This window comes from Ctenopharyngodon idella, chromosome 1 (assembly GCF_019924925.1).
Source record: "Ctenopharyngodon idella isolate HZGC_01 chromosome 1, HZGC01, whole genome shotgun sequence".
NCBI classification, from domain to species: Eukaryota; Metazoa; Chordata; class Actinopteri; order Cypriniformes; family Xenocyprididae; genus Ctenopharyngodon; species Ctenopharyngodon idella.
Window position 1 is genome coordinate 9,052,971 of NC_067220.1, and position 18,018 is coordinate 9,070,988.

Here is an 18,018-nt window from a genome sequence, read left to right on the forward strand (position 1 = left end):
AGTCATGTAGATGATGATACACTGAATCATCAGGGTACTTTTTGTGTACACTCTGGCCACATCCACACTGTAAAGTTTCAGTGACAACCCCATTTATATCCTCTAAATTACCGTTCCATGTGTGTACAGAACATGACTCACTCCCGAAACTGTGATGACTGACACCGTGATAACCATGATATTGCTCTTATGACCAAAAAAAAGATTGCATACATAAAACACTTGGATTTATTTAGGTTTATTGTGGGTTTATTCTTGTTTGCTGTTGTTTCTAGCAAGATCTTGCAACACAAATGAGTCAAGGCTTGTACTGCTTCCCCTGTGATTTCTTGCACTGCACATAAAGAAAAGAGAAACATTTCTGATGCATGCTAAAATACATCATTAACAACTCGATGTTCAGTTCGGTCCCATACACACTGCATAGAATTTTTGTAAATGCAGTTGTCACTACCTGCATTTTTCGGATGTTAATTCGGTTGTAGAATGCAGTTGTGATTCCCAGTAAATTACCGTGTACAGAATAGCATTAAGGAGATCTCAAAAAATCAAAAAGGGTGCACTCAAGGGTCCAATGAAAGCCTACCACACAGGGGTATAATCTGAAACATTCTGCAGAAGCTTATGACTCCATGATTCCAATGATCAAGGGGTGGCTTGCCATCTTCCTTCCGGAAGAATTCAATCGCATACAAAAAACCTGGCTGAGATTCATGTTCACACCTGACGGAATACAGCTTCAAATCCAATTGTTTAAGTGTTCATGACAATCTTCATTGTGTTTTAGAGATAATATCAGTTCACAGTCTCTCTAAAAACAACGTGTTTATAGAGTAATCAAATCAAACGTCTCTGCATCTGCAAGACAGAGCATCTCATCACTCTCTGCCGATATTTGCTCGGTGCTTGAATATTTTTTTTTTTTTCACCAAATTTCCATCTGCTAACACACCCTAGTTGCCTGGCAGATTTCCTGATATCAGGTAGCACAGACTAGGGTGATTGGAAGAGCCAATTAAGGATAAGGAATTCGTACAAATCTACTACAGGAATTATTCACTTTTACATAGAGATTTTGCATAAACAGATGTTGTTGACTGTTGTGCTCGAGTCTCGCGCGTGAGTGCTGCGTTTTTAGAACGCTGTTTTTTAAAAAGCCCACCTAGAGACCAAGACTGTTCATACCATGAGCGATAACTATAATAATAACTATTAACGTCCACACCAAATGCTCAAGCTCTTTAAAGTCGGGGTGGATTCTAATTGGCTTCCAGTGTTTTAATCGTTCATTAGCTGGGGAAAAAAAAAAAAAAAAGTGATTCCAACGATATTGTTCCTCTATGTCATTATCTGTATTCTTTTACATTTTTTACTCCACTGCCCTGCATATTGCGTTTTTAAGCACAAAGACATGTAATGTTTGAATGCCCCCTAAGGGAATAAGTCTTGTGCTTACAATAACATAAATGTTTAAACTGTTTAAAGGACTTATTTCCTGTCAAGTAAAAACTGCCAGCAGTCGCTTCGTCAGAGCAGAGGCGGCACGGTACGTCATGCTGAGCTACTCCTGTAGGCTTCTGAACACACCTTTGCACTAGTTAGCATATTTTTGTAGTTTGAATAATCTATAGCATATTACATTGCACAACACTGCAATGTTTTCATCTCGGCTGGTAGTTTGATTATGATACAATTTGCCATAGAATCGATATACACCCCCTGCGGGTGAAAACTCGAGTACATGTGCCGGGCTGGTGAGCATTTGTTGCACATCTCATTTCTGTCTTAATAACATTATCACCAAAAACATAATGACAACATTAGCTGTGCTCTCCAAAGTTAACAGCCAGCAGCAACAGAAATTAATTACTTGTTTGTCTTTTCTTCAAGTTCTCCCGCATATCTGTACTTGTATTTGTTCGGAAACACAAGTCTGGCATATTCCACCAAAAGTGATTGTTATTTTTTAGTTTTATCTTTATTATGTTTTATATATATATATATATATATATATATATATATATATATATATATATATATATATATATATATATATATATATATAATGTCTTAATGCACTCATTTTAGTTCCCCGTTACACGTAGCCTATATCTAACTTCCATCATATACCGAAGCAACTGAATCAAACGTACTTCATATTAGAATGTGCGTTATTCAATTTCATGGTCAGATAAATCTCCATTGTTTCTAGCACGTCAAGTCTAACAGGTTGAAATTAAGATGCAAAACCGAGTCAAACCAGCAATGCTAGCTTCATTTGAGGGAATCAAGGTCTTTGAGGAAGCGTTGCTGCACTGCATACTGATGAATGGCATGAAACATAACATTAGCTCGTACTGAATGGTTTGATGTGATTAAGAATCTTTGCGAATGCTTATAACATTATGCTAGAATTGACATTTTGTTAAAGTGGATTGCAGAAGATGGACAAAGGCCATTGCGTGCCATTGGTATGCCATGAAACAGAGCTTGACGTAGTGTAGAGGACATGTTTTCAATGCCACAGGCGATGCGATGTGATCCTTTGTGTTTACGGCAGCATATTTTGACAGGGAATACGATTCGGCAGGGATGACTGTGACCTCTCTGCGCTGTCTTTCAAGAGGTCTTCCTCGCTTGCTCAACAACATCATCTATACATCATCACACCTTCTGGTAAACCTGATAACTGAGCCCCTTCATGTGAAAATCACTTCAGTCACGAAACACTTCAAATCCACTTGTATTGTTATATTGCAAACACTTCTTCAGGGCCATTTTCCTGCTTTTGTTCACATCTTCACCCATTGATGAACAGTGCTGTAAAGACATGCAGATACATGAAAAACAGTTAGTTTGTGCAAAAATAGTTAGTCTGTGTAAAGTGTTCATGTTACAGCTACTTGCATACTTGCATAATTACATTATTTATTGTCAAAATTGTTGTTTAGTAAAAATAGAAGTAGCCGAAGTTACAAAAAACAAAACAAAAAAAATGCTATATAGATATTTTTAATATTATTTCATAATTTGGCAGCAGATAATTAGGCTGCTGTCACTTTAAGACCTGACGCACGGATCCATTATACTGTTACACATGCGCTTTCTTTCTCAACTGTTTACGTTCACATAAAGCAACTGATTGTGTTTACGTGAATACTCGCCAACACTGGCTTTTACGCACAAAGCCTGCTCTCTTGCTGCTTTCTTCAAGAAATGCACATATATTGCTGCTAATATGCCTGTACTGTATGTAAAGCACTTGTGTATTAAATGTGTTGTATAAATAAAGCTTATCTTGCCCTGAAAAGTCAACAAATCAATCGTTATTTAATACAAATGATGCTTGCAATGGCATAACTAAACCTAAGCTGACTTTCAGATTTCCAACAAAAAGCAATATTTAGGTGTAAAAGTTCTCCATCGGTTCATTTTGTGAATATTAACTCTATTGATCGTCCGCTGGAACAGAGTTATGCTTCACAGATTTGTTCCAGTGGTACAAATCAATACATACTTGTGTTGTTCATAAGCATATGCTCCATTTACCCATGCGATTTTTAATCTTAGTGTTTGTGGTGTTCTTACTCCCCTCCCCCTGCCATATGAAAATCAGTCATCAGGTTTTTAATTAGGGGAAGGTCCTCAATGCAACTTGCAGGAGTCAATACAAGAGGCACGTTAGACACTCATTCTCTCCTGGGTGGCCGTTGATTGGCAGCAGAAGAGAAATTAATTGCCTTGCTTTGACGCACGGGTTCCCTCAGCACCACCACCATTAAACAAAACGTTCTACAGACTTTTCTTGCTCTGGACTAAATAAAACCTTGTAATGAGAAGCAAAAGAGGAAGGAAAATGATGCAGCATACAGCATCCTCAGTGGAGGCTCATGCAGAGGGGAATTTAAGTGCAGCATTTAATAATTCTGGACAACTTTCAGATTTTAATATCACTGCTCAGTTTGCTGATACGGTAAGGCTATTTGGTCTTATTTGGTGTGAGAGAATTAGAATCCATTGTAAACAGTGATCACAAGTTCAGCTATTTGAGTTCTGCAAACATAAAAATGAAGGCCCAGGTAGAACAAATTTGGGATTTTTTTTTTTTTTAAAGGAAATAGAAAACGTTTTTAAAAGAATAGTTCACCCTCATGTTCTTTCAAACTTTCTGTCTTTATAAGGAAAGTAAAATGTTTTTTTTTTTTTTTTTTTTTTTTTTTAAATCAGATTGTCCAGAATGCTTTCATACATGTGAATTGGGATTCAGTTGATAAAATAATGACAAAAACAACCAGAAATGTCAGAATTTTATCTTCTGTGCATGGAATGACTGACGTCCAAAACGTAGTCCAACATTTTAGTAATGATTAGCATAACGATTTGAGTAAACACTGAATAATTAACATTGCATTTCATAATTATTATTATTTTTTATTTTTTTAATTTTTTTTTGGTTGTTGCTTTAATGACAGCAGCACTGGAAAAGATTAGAAATAGATTAGAAAAGCATCTTCTGCTTTAATGGAAGCAGTGTCACATAAAAGTTAATACACATTTCATACATACAATGAAAGTCAACGGGGTCATATATTGTTTTAGAAACCAATGTACAATGGATATAAAGTCTACACAAGCAAGTATTAATTCAATGGGTGTACATTTATGCACATTTGTGTACATTTAGTTTTATCTCTCTCACTCTGTCTCTGAAATGTGTCGCTTTGGTTTTCAGGGGCATTGAGTAGGTTGTAATTTTTACATTAAAGCTGCAAAAGTTCTGACATGATTTATATTTGTTTCACATCACAAAAAATCAGCTGTTTTTGCCAAGGTTATAAATACTTTTATATATATATATATATATATATATATATATATATCCGCTGTACTTTCATTGCACAGACAAAAACAGAACTTCAGAACATCTTGTTTTGTATTCCACAGATGAAAGAAAGTAAGGAAGCTTGTTTCCGCCATGGAATAAATAAATAAATAAATAAATAAATAAATAAATATTTGAGACTTTTTATCTCACAATTCTGACTTTTTTTTCCTCACAAATCTAACTTTTTTCGAGCAGTTCTGACTTTTTTCTTGCAATTATGAGTTTATATCCCTCAGTTCAGACGTTTTCCTCACAATTCTAACTTTTTTCTAACAATTCTCGCAATTACTAGTTTATACCTTGCAATTCTGACTTTTTTCTCACAAATAACAGTTTAAATCTTGCCATTTTTCCTATATTTCTCGCAATTGGACTTTTTCCCCTCGCAATTCTTTTTCTTTTTTCTCGCAGTTGCAAGTTTACTGTATATTTTTGCAATTCTGACTTTTTTTCAGAATTGTGAGATATAAACTCACAATTGCCTTATTTTATTTTTTATTCCATGGTGGAAACAAGCTTTCATAAGAAGGTCATACAGGTTTGGTGGAACAAAGATTGTCATTATGGATTTGTGAACAAGAATATAACCAACTCAAGAACCGAAACAGCACAGAGCCAGTGAAGAACTGAGTGATTCATATGACATTAAATGACTTTCCAGGCACATCATGAACCAAAACAATGGTTGCTCAGATTGATGCTCTCATCTCCATCATGTAATTAGCAGCATGCGGTAAGAGCCATCCCTTTCTAGTCAGTCAAACTGACCTTTTCAATCAGCACAGCTATTTGGTTATGCTCTCTGACACAATGAAGAAAGCTACAAAATATATGGCATACTTGCTTTGGGAATTTACATTTTCTGTGTTCACAACATGTAAAGGTTGGTTCTAGCATTCTCTATGCTTCAATAGAAAAAGTGAGTATGATATTAATGGCCAGCTGATATTAATATACAGTGTGGTCAGCTGTGAACTCTTTCTACATTGATTTGTATGATTTCAGATGTCTTGTTGAATATCAGAGCGACATATTACAAAATCATGGCCACCATTTCTGAAACACACCTGAGATTTATTTTGCTGCTTCTCTTAAAAGCAAAATTCTGTCAAACATTCTTGATTTGAACATGTTTTGGGAGTCTATCTTGTACAACATCTTGTACATGGACTCTTGTTCTGAAGCTAAACCCAACGCAGCAAAGAAAACCAGGCACCGAGCAACAGAACAGCATGAAGGCAAGACTGGAACATAGAGAACTTGTGAGCCTGCAAAGCTGGTTATTAATTTACAACTCAGGGTGACAGAAGAGGAGGCTGATGATGAAACAATTACAATAATCACAGATCACATGGTCTACAGTAGGTGTCAACCATTACAACAGTTAAAACAAAAACAAAAAACTCTTACGGATCAGAATATATAAAGCTAGATGCAACACTGAAACAGAAACCTTGGACCAGGGATACTTGCAATCACAATCCATACACTTTTTGAAAATACAGTAGTCTTGACATCTTCGGATAGAATATACAGTTTGTACAGTATAAAAATCATTATGTCTATGGAAAGTCCCCATAAAACATGAAAACACAAATATATTCAACACAATACATTACACAAACTGACACTGGTTGTTTTATATTGGCAATTCAATACACACACACACACAAAAAAGTTGTTTGCATTTGTACTCTGCATCGAAAATATATGTGAATGTGCTTTTGCATTTTTAATAACTTTTGAGGCTATTCTGTGCTGTTGATTCACAAACATGAGTGGTTTGATGGGTTGACACTCACAGTAAGGATGGATGGTGTTTATGTCTGGGACTATCAAACGAGCCCCAGTCCACGTCTTCATAAATCTAGAAACTCTCCGTTATAAATGCTTGTTGCACGCAAACGTTCCAAAGGTGTGGGTCATTGATTGAAAGCCTGTCACTCTGCCAGCGTTGCGGGGAAGCCATGCAAACCAAAAACACTCACACCTTTCAGCGTGACATCAACTCAGTGAAATGCCCGCTGAGCGATTGAAGCGCTTGTCTTAGAAAATGTCACGTGGTGTCATGAATAATAATGAGACAGCGCTTTCTCATAGGATGACACCATGCAGTCTCATGAATAATTATGAGACACTGAATTACACTCACTGTAGTGCATGAAAACGTCACATCCTTTCACGCTGACTCAATGATTTTAATCCTGAAAGATTGAAGATGCTAATGTTGTCTTCCTTCATTTGTGACACGTACACTACCGTTCAAAAGTTCGGGGTAAATGTTCTTGAAAGAAGGCTCACTGAGGCTATTTTCTGTTTGAATATATGTTACAAAATGTAATTTATTGCTGTAATGCAAAGCTGAATTTTCAGCATCATTACTTCAGTCTTTCCTATTATTATCAATGTTGAAAACTGTTGTGTTGCTTCATCTTTCTGTGGAAACCATGATACTTGTTTTCAGGAATTATTTTATAAAAGTTCATAAGAACGCCATTTATTTGAAATAGACATTTTAACATTATAAATCTCTTTACTGTCACTTTGAGCACTTGTGTAAATATATGATAAAAAATTTGAAAGCATGTGTTTTAGTGTTTCATGACACTTTAAAAATAAAATAAAATGGCCCCTACGCTACGTCAAATCAGTGTCCCTTCCTTGAACTGTATTTCTTTTTTTAACCATAAGAGGAAAAAAGTTTAAAAACTTCAAAGTGACGAGAGGTTGGTGAGCAGAAGAGCAGAAGAGAGCGGTAGATCAATGAAAGGTGCTTCTAAGAGTCCGGTGAGAGCGTTGAAAGGATTTCAAAAGCTCACAGAAATGACTACATTTACAGATACTTCAAAATACATTAATTCAAAATAAGCCTTTACACAAGTTTATGGCCGCTTGATTTTGAATGAACAAACATCTATAGACAAAAAACATATTCAATAAAAAAATGAATACGTACTGTAAACTACTGCAAATTGAACAGTTCGTTTCAATGAACAGGTAAAAGAAATGATTCAGCAGTTCTTTTTCAATAACTTACATCATCATGTGGTCCCTAATGTCCTACCGTGGCATATTAGACATTAGGGGTGTGACGTTACATGTATTCATTCCAAACTGTCACGGTTCAGTGCATACAGTCAGATGATGAATACAGTCAGTCACAGGCAATTCATACTCCAATCCAGAAGGGGGCGTGCACGGTAATGCAACGCTGTTTGCTAACCCCTACAACAGGAAAAATATATGAATTATGTTTAGATTTAATCACATACTTGTAGCTAGCTTATGTTCACAGTCAAAGTTTATACTATTGATAAACTTTACAAACATACCTGAACAAGCTAATCAAGGTTTGAAAGGTTGCTAGAAAGCTATAGGCAGGTGAGTTTGTATCAGGGTTGGAGCTAAACTCTGCAGGACTGAGGCTCTCCAGGACCAGAGTTCACCACCCCTGATCTATGCATAGATATGTTTATATATAATCTCTCAACCAGTGTTTCAACCGCGGAATGACATCAATAATACAGCTTGAGAATAATATCTCACGTAGCATTACATTTACCTCAGGCAAGTCATTTAGTGTCCGCAGCATGTTAGTTCACTAGAGAAATGAACTCTACAGGTAGCATTTCACTAAATATATGCACTATATTAGCTTATATATTCATTATATTTACTTTACATGTTAGTAATGTCTTAATTATTTAATATATGTTTAAATGTATTTGCCAAGAAAACAAGTTATGACAGTAATTGTGTAAATGATTATATTTTAAAAAATAACCTGGAGTAGAAAAATAATTAAAAAAACACTTTTATAATTAGATCTAAAGTTAATGCAAAACCTGCCTTATGTGCAATTTACTTTTTTTTTTTTTCAGTGTTGATTATTATATCTAAAAATAAATATTAACTGAATGTAATAGTTTGGGCTCTGTTGTTAATTGTAACCTTTAATATTATAGTAATGTGAAGAAACGGCTCCCTGTATATAGTTTACAGCATTAGCTGAGATAGATTTTTTTTTAATCCTTAAGAAAATGTTAATTATAATTCAATTGATTTAAAGAGAGAGTCACGATTTGTTCAATAATCTACTGTTTAATAAAGAGAAGGGAAAAAAAGCAATTTTACGTTTAGTTTTCTCCCTCCTGCTGTACCGAACCATCATGTTTGTATACCATCACACCCCTATTAGACATTATTCAAGATATTCATATAAAGTTGCAAATATTGATATTTATTTTAATCTTTTATTAATAAGCGTGTTTATTGTAATTTTATGTCGCAGTTGAGGTTGTTATATCCATGTTTCAGTTATTAAAAAAAAAAAAAACAATGTCATTTTGAACCTTAAAATGTTAAAAATGACAAGTTTCATATGATATGGTGTTAATAAAATATTCATAAAATCAAGTCATACAAATTCTTTGCTTTGTTTTTTTGTAGCAGTTCCACCAATTAACTGAAAAGATCAGACTCAAAAGAATGATTCATTCTGAAACTGACATTGGTACTTAATTAAACCTTGCCCATCAAACTTGGCCCTGAATTTATGAATTATTCCTAAACTTAATTCCAGACAATTTTCTTCAGTGAGAGGAACCGTAAGTCAGTCCTCAAAATAGACTGAGCTCAGGGTGTGAGTTTGACAGAGAAAGTTAGCATTGTCAAAGTTGGTGTTTTGACACTCGCTGCCCTTAGTTCTCAGTTTGATTCCTAAAAGCCAAGCTGTTAGTGAGACGACTCATGGGGAGAGCAACTCTATAAGAAAAAAAGACTAGAGGGCTATCATCATGAATCCACATGAACAACCCTACTCCAACAGGAGATAATTAGCACATTCTTCCTGAAATCCTGCAAAAGCATCTTTGCTGCATATTCATGAATATCCAGATATGAAAAGAAGGTGGGGTGCAGAGGTTGGTGGCTGTCAGTAGACGAATAAATGAGAAATTCCCACAGCTTGTATGAGTTAACTCAACGTGAAATCAAAATTGACCCTATTTACTTTCTTAATAAATGTTACTGGTCTTGTTGTGTACGATTTACCATTATTTCTAAATGGAAAAAAAAAAAAATGCCACTGTTATTTTTAATCAAAAGGCTTCATCTCTGAAATGACTTTCATTTTTTGTCTGATATCATTGTGATGATTGTCAATTGTTTTTTGTTTTTTTGTTTTTTAATATCTTACTAAACTGTCACTTTACAAAAAATAAAACAATTTTCACTGTAGACTTTATTGTCTAAAGTTCACATACATCATTGGGCTTTGAAAAAATGAGTTAGCTGTTGGTAGCACATTCTCATTGCAGTATATTGCTGGTTAGGTTTGAAACCCACCACAGGGTGTCCGGTAAGAGACTAGGGCAAAGATGGTTGAAATATGGGAGTAACCCGTTTATTTGTCACCACAACAACTCAGTTATTAGTAAAAAGTTGAAGAGTCGTCTTAGTTGGGTATATTCAGTATGTGTGTGTGTGGTTTTTCTATAAAACAGAAAATACAGGGTAAAAATAAATATACATGGTTTAACGTTGACTGTTCTAAACAGAAATACACAATGTATATTTAGTAAAATACAGAATTAAAAGGAGTAATAGTTGCAAGAAAACAAATTAGGTATGTCATACAGGTTAAACAAAACAGCTTAATTTGTTCTATCTAGCGGTGCTTGGTCTGGACATGTTCTGCGCGCATGCGCATTAAGTTGTTTACAACTTAAAATCCCTCGAAAATGAGCACTTTGACAAGTAAACTGCACCGAAATACAAACGAAATATACAAACACAACATCAGTATAAGCAAGTATGAATAAAGGTAACATATATACAGCGTAACATTGTGCTAAAGATACAATAATCTCTTATCATTAGCCATAATAAGTGACGCACTTTATAACAGCAAATAGAATAGCATAACACACAAGCGATCCTACAAAGATCACATATAATACACTTACTTTGAATAGACGCACAACACCCGAACAATGAATAAAACTATATAAGATATATAACGTAAAAGTTCAGCATCCGCGTCAGCGCTCCGTCGGACTCGCTTTCAACTTTGCACTAAGCGCTATGGGCGGGATGATCGCCTGCACGTCGATCCGTGAGCGCTGATTGGCTGCTGTGCTGGATGCTGCGTGCCAATCAATCTCGGCAAAACAGAGAGAGATTTAAATCAAAAGGCATATTATTCTTATGAATATAATGGCCTTTTTAACAGGCTTTGAAAAAAAATGGTGATTACATAATATCAGAATAGATAACTTTCTGCTTTAATGAGTCTTAAAGGGATAGTTCACACAAAAATGACAAATCTGTCATCATTTTCTCGCCCTCATGCAGTTCAAAACCCATAAGACTTGATGATAAGAAAACCCATTGACAGCTACGCAACTACCATTTTAATGCTTAAAAAGTTCATAAAGAGATCATAAAACTAATCCATAGGAATTGAGAGGTTTAGTCCAAATTTTCTGAAGAGACACAATTGCTTAATATGATGAACAGATTGAATTTAGGCTTTTTTTTCACATATAAGCATTCATCAACTCACACATCAGTTGTGGTAAACAGAAGCTCAAGCATGTTTGCTTGACGTGCGAGAACCAATGAGGTTCATTCTCGTGCTATACATCACGTTTGAGCTTCTGCAAGAACCAGTGAGGTTCATTGTTATGAGTTATTTGTTTTGATTTATATATATATATATATACAAATATAAATATCAAAGCACAAATAAAGGACTTAGAAGAGCAGTAAAAGAAATATTGTGGCCTTAAAATGTTAACACTGTGAAGTTCAATAAATACAGTATATAAAATAATCATAATAATAATAATAATAATAATAATAATAATAATAATAAACAGTATATATAAAAAGCCTTAAAGTTATAAAATACTCATATTGAAGAGATCCTCCTGGGAAGGGGGAAAAAAGTTGCTTCACTTAATTTTTAATAGCGACATTTGGCTTTTTACCAAACATTTGCTATCGTTGACTATTGTTTTTGGCATACAACAAGAAATAATGAAATAGCCATATTTTAATTTAGTAGAGTACTAAATTAAATCAAATTCATGAATGGATGACTTTCTTAAAAATAATAAAAAATAATAAAATTAAAAATGAATAATGATCAAATCAGTTTTCAACTGGATTTCTATACTGTTTATTGCCAACATATATTACTCTTGTAGTCCCAATGCAAATGGATTAAGTAAACTTTAATTGATTGCATGCAATGGAATTAGTTAATTAATATTGCAATGTTAAATAATTTTAGCTCATTTTAATTAACTGAATTGAATAAGCGGCAAAAAATAATCATTTGAGTGTAAATACTACTCATAGCTTTAAGGAGCAATATAGCTAGAAATAAGCAGGCAGGCCTGACTCCTCAAAAACGTTTTGTTGAATTAAATTATATTTCATGAAGTTTACTAAAGTTAACAGAAATACATATATCAGCAGATAAGAGAATAAAAATCTTTCAAAAGTGCTTGCAAAGCAAAAAAAGAGCCAAGAAACACCTGCGGAGAGAGAGCAACAAAAGTTTCAAAGCGCCTCAAAGCAACATGACGCTTTGAGCTCCGTGTTCAGAACTGTACAGCCTGAAGGGACACATTTCAAGGTGTTAAATTGTTGAAGCACAGTTGATATAATCAAAACTTATTTTTGCAAATCTGTTTAGTGTTTCTAGTGACACAGAAAGTACTTTACCTTTAAGATAAGTATATAACTATAACTATATTAGAGTCCACACCAACGAACGATAACGCTCTGTTTATCCTAAGCGCGTCTGCATTCTGCTCAGCTGTCAATGGTTTTAGCTTTCATCAGCTGGAGAAACTATAAAAGTGTGAACTTTTATAGTACACTTCCTATTACAAACCTATTTAACAATAGCCGCGTTTCCACTAAAATTTGTTCCGGGAACTTTTTTCCCCAGGAACTTTTTTTCTCCCAGACATGTTGCTGTCTGCGGTCTAAAGTACTGTGAATATTACGCAAAAGATCGCTTAATGGGACATCATTGCCAACACAGAGGAGGAGAACAAAATGTTCAAGCATCAAAGCCATAGGACTGCGCATAACTTTCCAGTTCTCGCTAGATTTCGTCCTCTGCATATAAGCTTAATAAAGCCCGAACCTCGTCGTTGGTCCATCGGTCGTATTTTTTAAACTCCATTGGTGATTCGAATAGCAAACAACTCTTACTGTACGCACTGCAACAGACTTTTTAAAATGGTAGTTGAAATAAAATGCTGCGTGAAGTCCAACCAATCAGCATGTTCAGTGCCCAAGTCCCACCCCCGAAAGTTCCTGAACTTTGAAAAAGTACTTCCTTGTGAGCAGGGACTTTCTGAGGGGGAAATTTTTACCTGGAACTTCATTTTTACCTGGAACTTCATTCAAGAGTTTGGTTTGGGTTTTCGACATGTCGAGAAGAAGGATGAGGACTCACAATCTAATTTATACGGTAAAACCAAAGCAATCATTACTGTTTGTATCACTAGTGCTGAGGAAGAGCTGAAATTCAGATATGGTAATGAGCATTTGGTTTCCAACATGCGCTGTAAGTGATAGACCAATCACAACAGACTGGACCATCTGACCAATCACAACAGAGGAGGATCTCAGAAAGGAAGAGTTTAGAGAGACTGGATCCTTGATTGAGCCATTTTAAACAACAGGAGATGTGCAATGTATAAATTAAAAACAAAATTAGGAACCTTTAAAGGGGTGGTTTATTATAATTACACTTTTTTTAAACTTCACTTTGTGTGTAATGTTGCTGTTTGAGCATAAACATCATCTGCAAAGTTACGACGCTCAAAATTCAATGCAAAGAGAGAGATTTTTTTTTTTTTTTTTTTTAAATAATTCTCTGTTTAAGGACTACAATAAACAGCTGGGACTACAGCGAGCTTCTTCCCAGGTTAGTGACATCACTAACCCTAAGATTTACATAAACCCTGCCCCCGAGAACACGCATCAAAAGGGGTGAGGCCATGTTGGGCTGCTTTAGAGAAGAGGAAGAGTTGTTGTAGTAGAGTGTTGTTACCATTCCATCATTTTACGCCAGGACTGCTTCACAAACGAGGGTCAATTCAATGCTAGATGTGCTCAAAAGATTAACTTGACGGCACATGCTAGTCGATGGGTTGAATCAACTCCACAGCAACTACATAAATTTATCCACTAACCATTCAGAAACGTCCAGTTTTTAATTCTAAAAGTTGTAACTTCTTCATGAGTCTCTCCATCAGTGTCCGACTCCGGTTTGAACAATGTAAGGCTGCGTGAGATTCTCCAGCTTTGTTGTTGTTGAGCAACCGAAGCACGAGCTGTTAAAGCTCCGCCCTCTTCTGGAAAGCGGCCGGGAGCAGCAGCTAATTTGCATTTAAAGGGACACACAAAAAACAGCGTGTTTTTGCTCACATCCAAATAGGGGCAAATTTGACAAGCTATAATAAATGATCTGTGGGGTATTTTGAGCTGAAACTTCACAGACACATTCTAGGGAAACCAGAGACTTATATTACATCTTGTAAAAGGGGCATTATAGGTCCCCTTTAATACAGCATAAAAGCACTTTAAATAACCATGTGACAATGATAATAATCTGGTACCAGTGCAAAAAACAACTTCACATTATATAACACAAGTTACATACAAAAGTCAAAACAACAAAAATATAAAATGTTCTAAATTCTGAGCCATTGTAAAAATAAGTGAAAAAAAAAAAAAAAAAGATTTCCATTATTGCACAACATATACTGTATCGCCATGTACGAGTACCTCGTCCTGTCTCATATGAGAAAGCGGTCGACTGTCATAACTTTGTGAAATGATTCCCTGCTAAATATCTCGCTTGCTGAGGCTCATAAACACAAAGAGAGAAACACAAAGATACACAGCTGCGAACATGTTTCACTCTCTCCTGTTAGCGTTTTTTCTTCTTTATCTCTGTCTTTCGCCCGTTCTCTGCCTTCACTTGAACAGTTGGGGCAAGGACGCCGCTCGTCTTACTCATTCTTGATTAAGCTGTCACTTTGTCACCCCGGGCCGCAGTTGCACGGGGGAGGTGACTGCTGACAGGAGAACGAGGCGTATGAATGGGTAAGATCTGCTTCAGATCGCTTCATGGGACATCATTGCCGACACAGCAGAGGAGAACAAAATGTTCAAGCATCAAAGCCCATCAGATGTTCGCCTATTGCAAGCCTTGGTGCAATCGGAGCAACAGGTAGAATTGATGCTTTGCTAAGCCTCACCTTAATGTGTTACTGTTCAAACTTGCCTTAGCAATATCATCAAACAAGCTCTTTTCATTCTTTCTAATGCAAGTCTGTGCGTTTCCAGAGAGAATACAAACAGTATTTGTTTTCTTTTCAAAGAGTTCACATGGTGTATTTAACTACTGTATGTAATATTATTATTATTATTATTATTATTATTATTATTATTATTATTATTATTAATGACGATAAAAATTAAAACTGACTATAAATATTAAAATATTAATAAATTATATAATAATATCTAAATAATACTAAAATACGTAACTAAAGAGTTCATGGTAGTGCAGCGAATGTGTTGTAGAAAAGTTTCTCTAAGGAAAGCTGTAATTGCTTTCAAATGAGCCTTTGCTCTTTTTAGATGAATGTGAGAAGCAATTAACAATTTCTTTAATCCTTTGCAATGTTACAGTTCGTTACAGCTCACGTAAGAATGACATTCAATAGATTTTACCACTACGTGTGCACACTTTACTGAAAACCAATATTCACAGAAATCTCCAGTTCATTCCTATGGGATGTTCTTGTCTGGGTTAACAACAGTAACCAAGGGGGACGGAGCTTAGCAATGGGTCAATTTGTTTGAGTTTATTAAACTCACGTCATGACCAAACTGCTAAAGTCAAATGTGTATATCAGTTTTTCCAGCTTAGTGACATTCAAAGTGATTAGAATATCAGCCTTTAGATGTTTAGATTTAAAGCGGTTTAACGTGGAAGATATTGTGGCATAAAAAATTCATCTTGGATTTTCAATAAGATTGAATGACGCCAGATGTCTTTGGATGCTGACAGCTGCTGATCAAAAGCACCAATCAAATGTGTTTTCAAAGCAATCATCAAAGGCAGTCTGACATGAAAACCTGGTTTTGGGGACCACCTCTGATGTTGCAGATAAATAAACTGCTGGAATCATTGACATTCCAGGTTGTATTCATATAGTCAATACTTTTCACTACCATTGTGTGGTAGTTATATTCAGGTAATCATTAGACGTTAATTTTATCAGTTTCAATGAATGAATGAATGAACAAATGAATGACAAATGTAATGAATGAATGAAACAATTAACTTTTTTATTAAACAATGAATGAATGAAACTAATGGAATGAATGAATAAATAAATGAATGTAACAAATGTAAAGAATGAATGAATGAATGAATGAATGAAAAATACATGAATGAATGAAACAATGGATGAATGATTTAATTAACTTTTTATTATTAAACAATGAATGAATGAAACTAATGGAATGAATGAATGAATGAATGAATGAATGAATGAATGAATGGATGAAGCAATAAATGAATGGATGAAGCAATAAATGAATGAAGCAATAAATACATGAAAGAATGATTTAATTAACTTATCTATTCATTAAACAATGAATGAATGAATGAAACTAATGGAATGAATGAATGAATGAATGAATGAAACAATAAATACATGAAAGAATAAAACAATGGATGAATGATATAATTAATTTATTCATTAAAAATTGAATGAATGAAACTAATGAAATTAATGAATGGATGAATTATTTAATTTATTTATGAATTAAATAATGAATGAAACTAATGGAATGAGTGAGTGAGTGAGTGAGTGAATGAATGAATAAATGAATGAAACAATAAATACATGAATGAATGAAACAATGGATGAATGATTTAATTAATGAATTAATTTATTAATTAAAAATTGAATGAATGAAACTAATGAAATTAATGAATGGATGAATTATTTAATTTATTTATGAATTAAATAATGAATGAAACTAATGGAATGAGTGAGTGAGTGAGTGAATGAATGAATAAATGAATGAAACAATAAATACATGATTTAATTAATGAATTAATTTATTAATTAAAAATTGAATGAATGAAATTAATGGACGAATGAATGAATTAATCAAGTAAACACTGAATGTAACAATGAATGAATGAATGAATGAATGAATGTAAAGAATGAATGAATGAATGATTGAATGAAACAAATACATGAATGAATGAAACAATGAATGTAACTGTGACGAGCAGGGCGGGCGAGAGCCGTGAGGGAACGGCGCGAGGCCGGTGACGCGAGAGTAAAATGAATGAATCAATGTAACGAATGAATGAATGAATGTAACGAATGAATGAATGAATGAAACAATAAATACATGAATGAATGAAAAAAAAAAATGAATGAATGAAAAAATGAATGAATGAATGATTTAATTATTTAATGAATGAATGAAACAAATAGATAGATAGATCATATTTATAATTTTCACAGGCAGTTTTTGGTGTGTATAATTTAAATACAGTGGGAGAAATGTGGGCATACATGATCACAGATTCTTTTTGACTGGCAAGTATGGTTTTGGTATTCTAAAGACAGCTGGCAGCAAGCATTGCTATCAAGGCTACTGTGTTATGCATTAGTTCGCTCATTCTGTGCTCACTGATGCTGCACGATGAATCAAGAGAATACGCAAAACCTTACAGTAGACTTTATGATTTCTTATCGCCAATGCCAGACCTTCCTTTAAACTTTTACAAACGTCATCTATTATAAAAAACAAAGCTTTTCCAGCCCTATGCATCATAAAGTAGCTGCCTATATGGTTTTTAATGATGCTTCACACAACAAATCAAGAAAACGTTTTGTCTTGTACAACATCTTTTGTTCCTGACAGCTGGAAGATGCTGGTCGCACATGTACTGTAAACAATGTTCACATGTAATAATTTTATCAAAGTAGATACTTTTCCTCAAGATTTTCTTTTTTTTTTTTTTTTTTTTCTGATGTAATGCAAGAATATGCAATAGTACTAAA

General features: G+C 34.5%; 1 long non-coding RNA gene across 1 annotated transcript; it reads right to left on the bottom strand.

Moving 5' to 3' along the window:
- Positions 1-10,266: 10,266 nt before the first annotated feature.
- On the bottom strand, positions 10,267-11,119 carry LOC127520807 (uncharacterized). Its single transcript, XR_007932210.1, has 2 exons — positions 10,852-11,119; positions 10,267-10,378 (listed from the first exon to the last, which is right to left on the bottom strand). It is a non-coding gene; the product is annotated as an uncharacterized LOC127520807 (long non-coding RNA).
- Between the last annotated feature and the right edge of the window lie 6,899 nt (positions 11,120-18,018).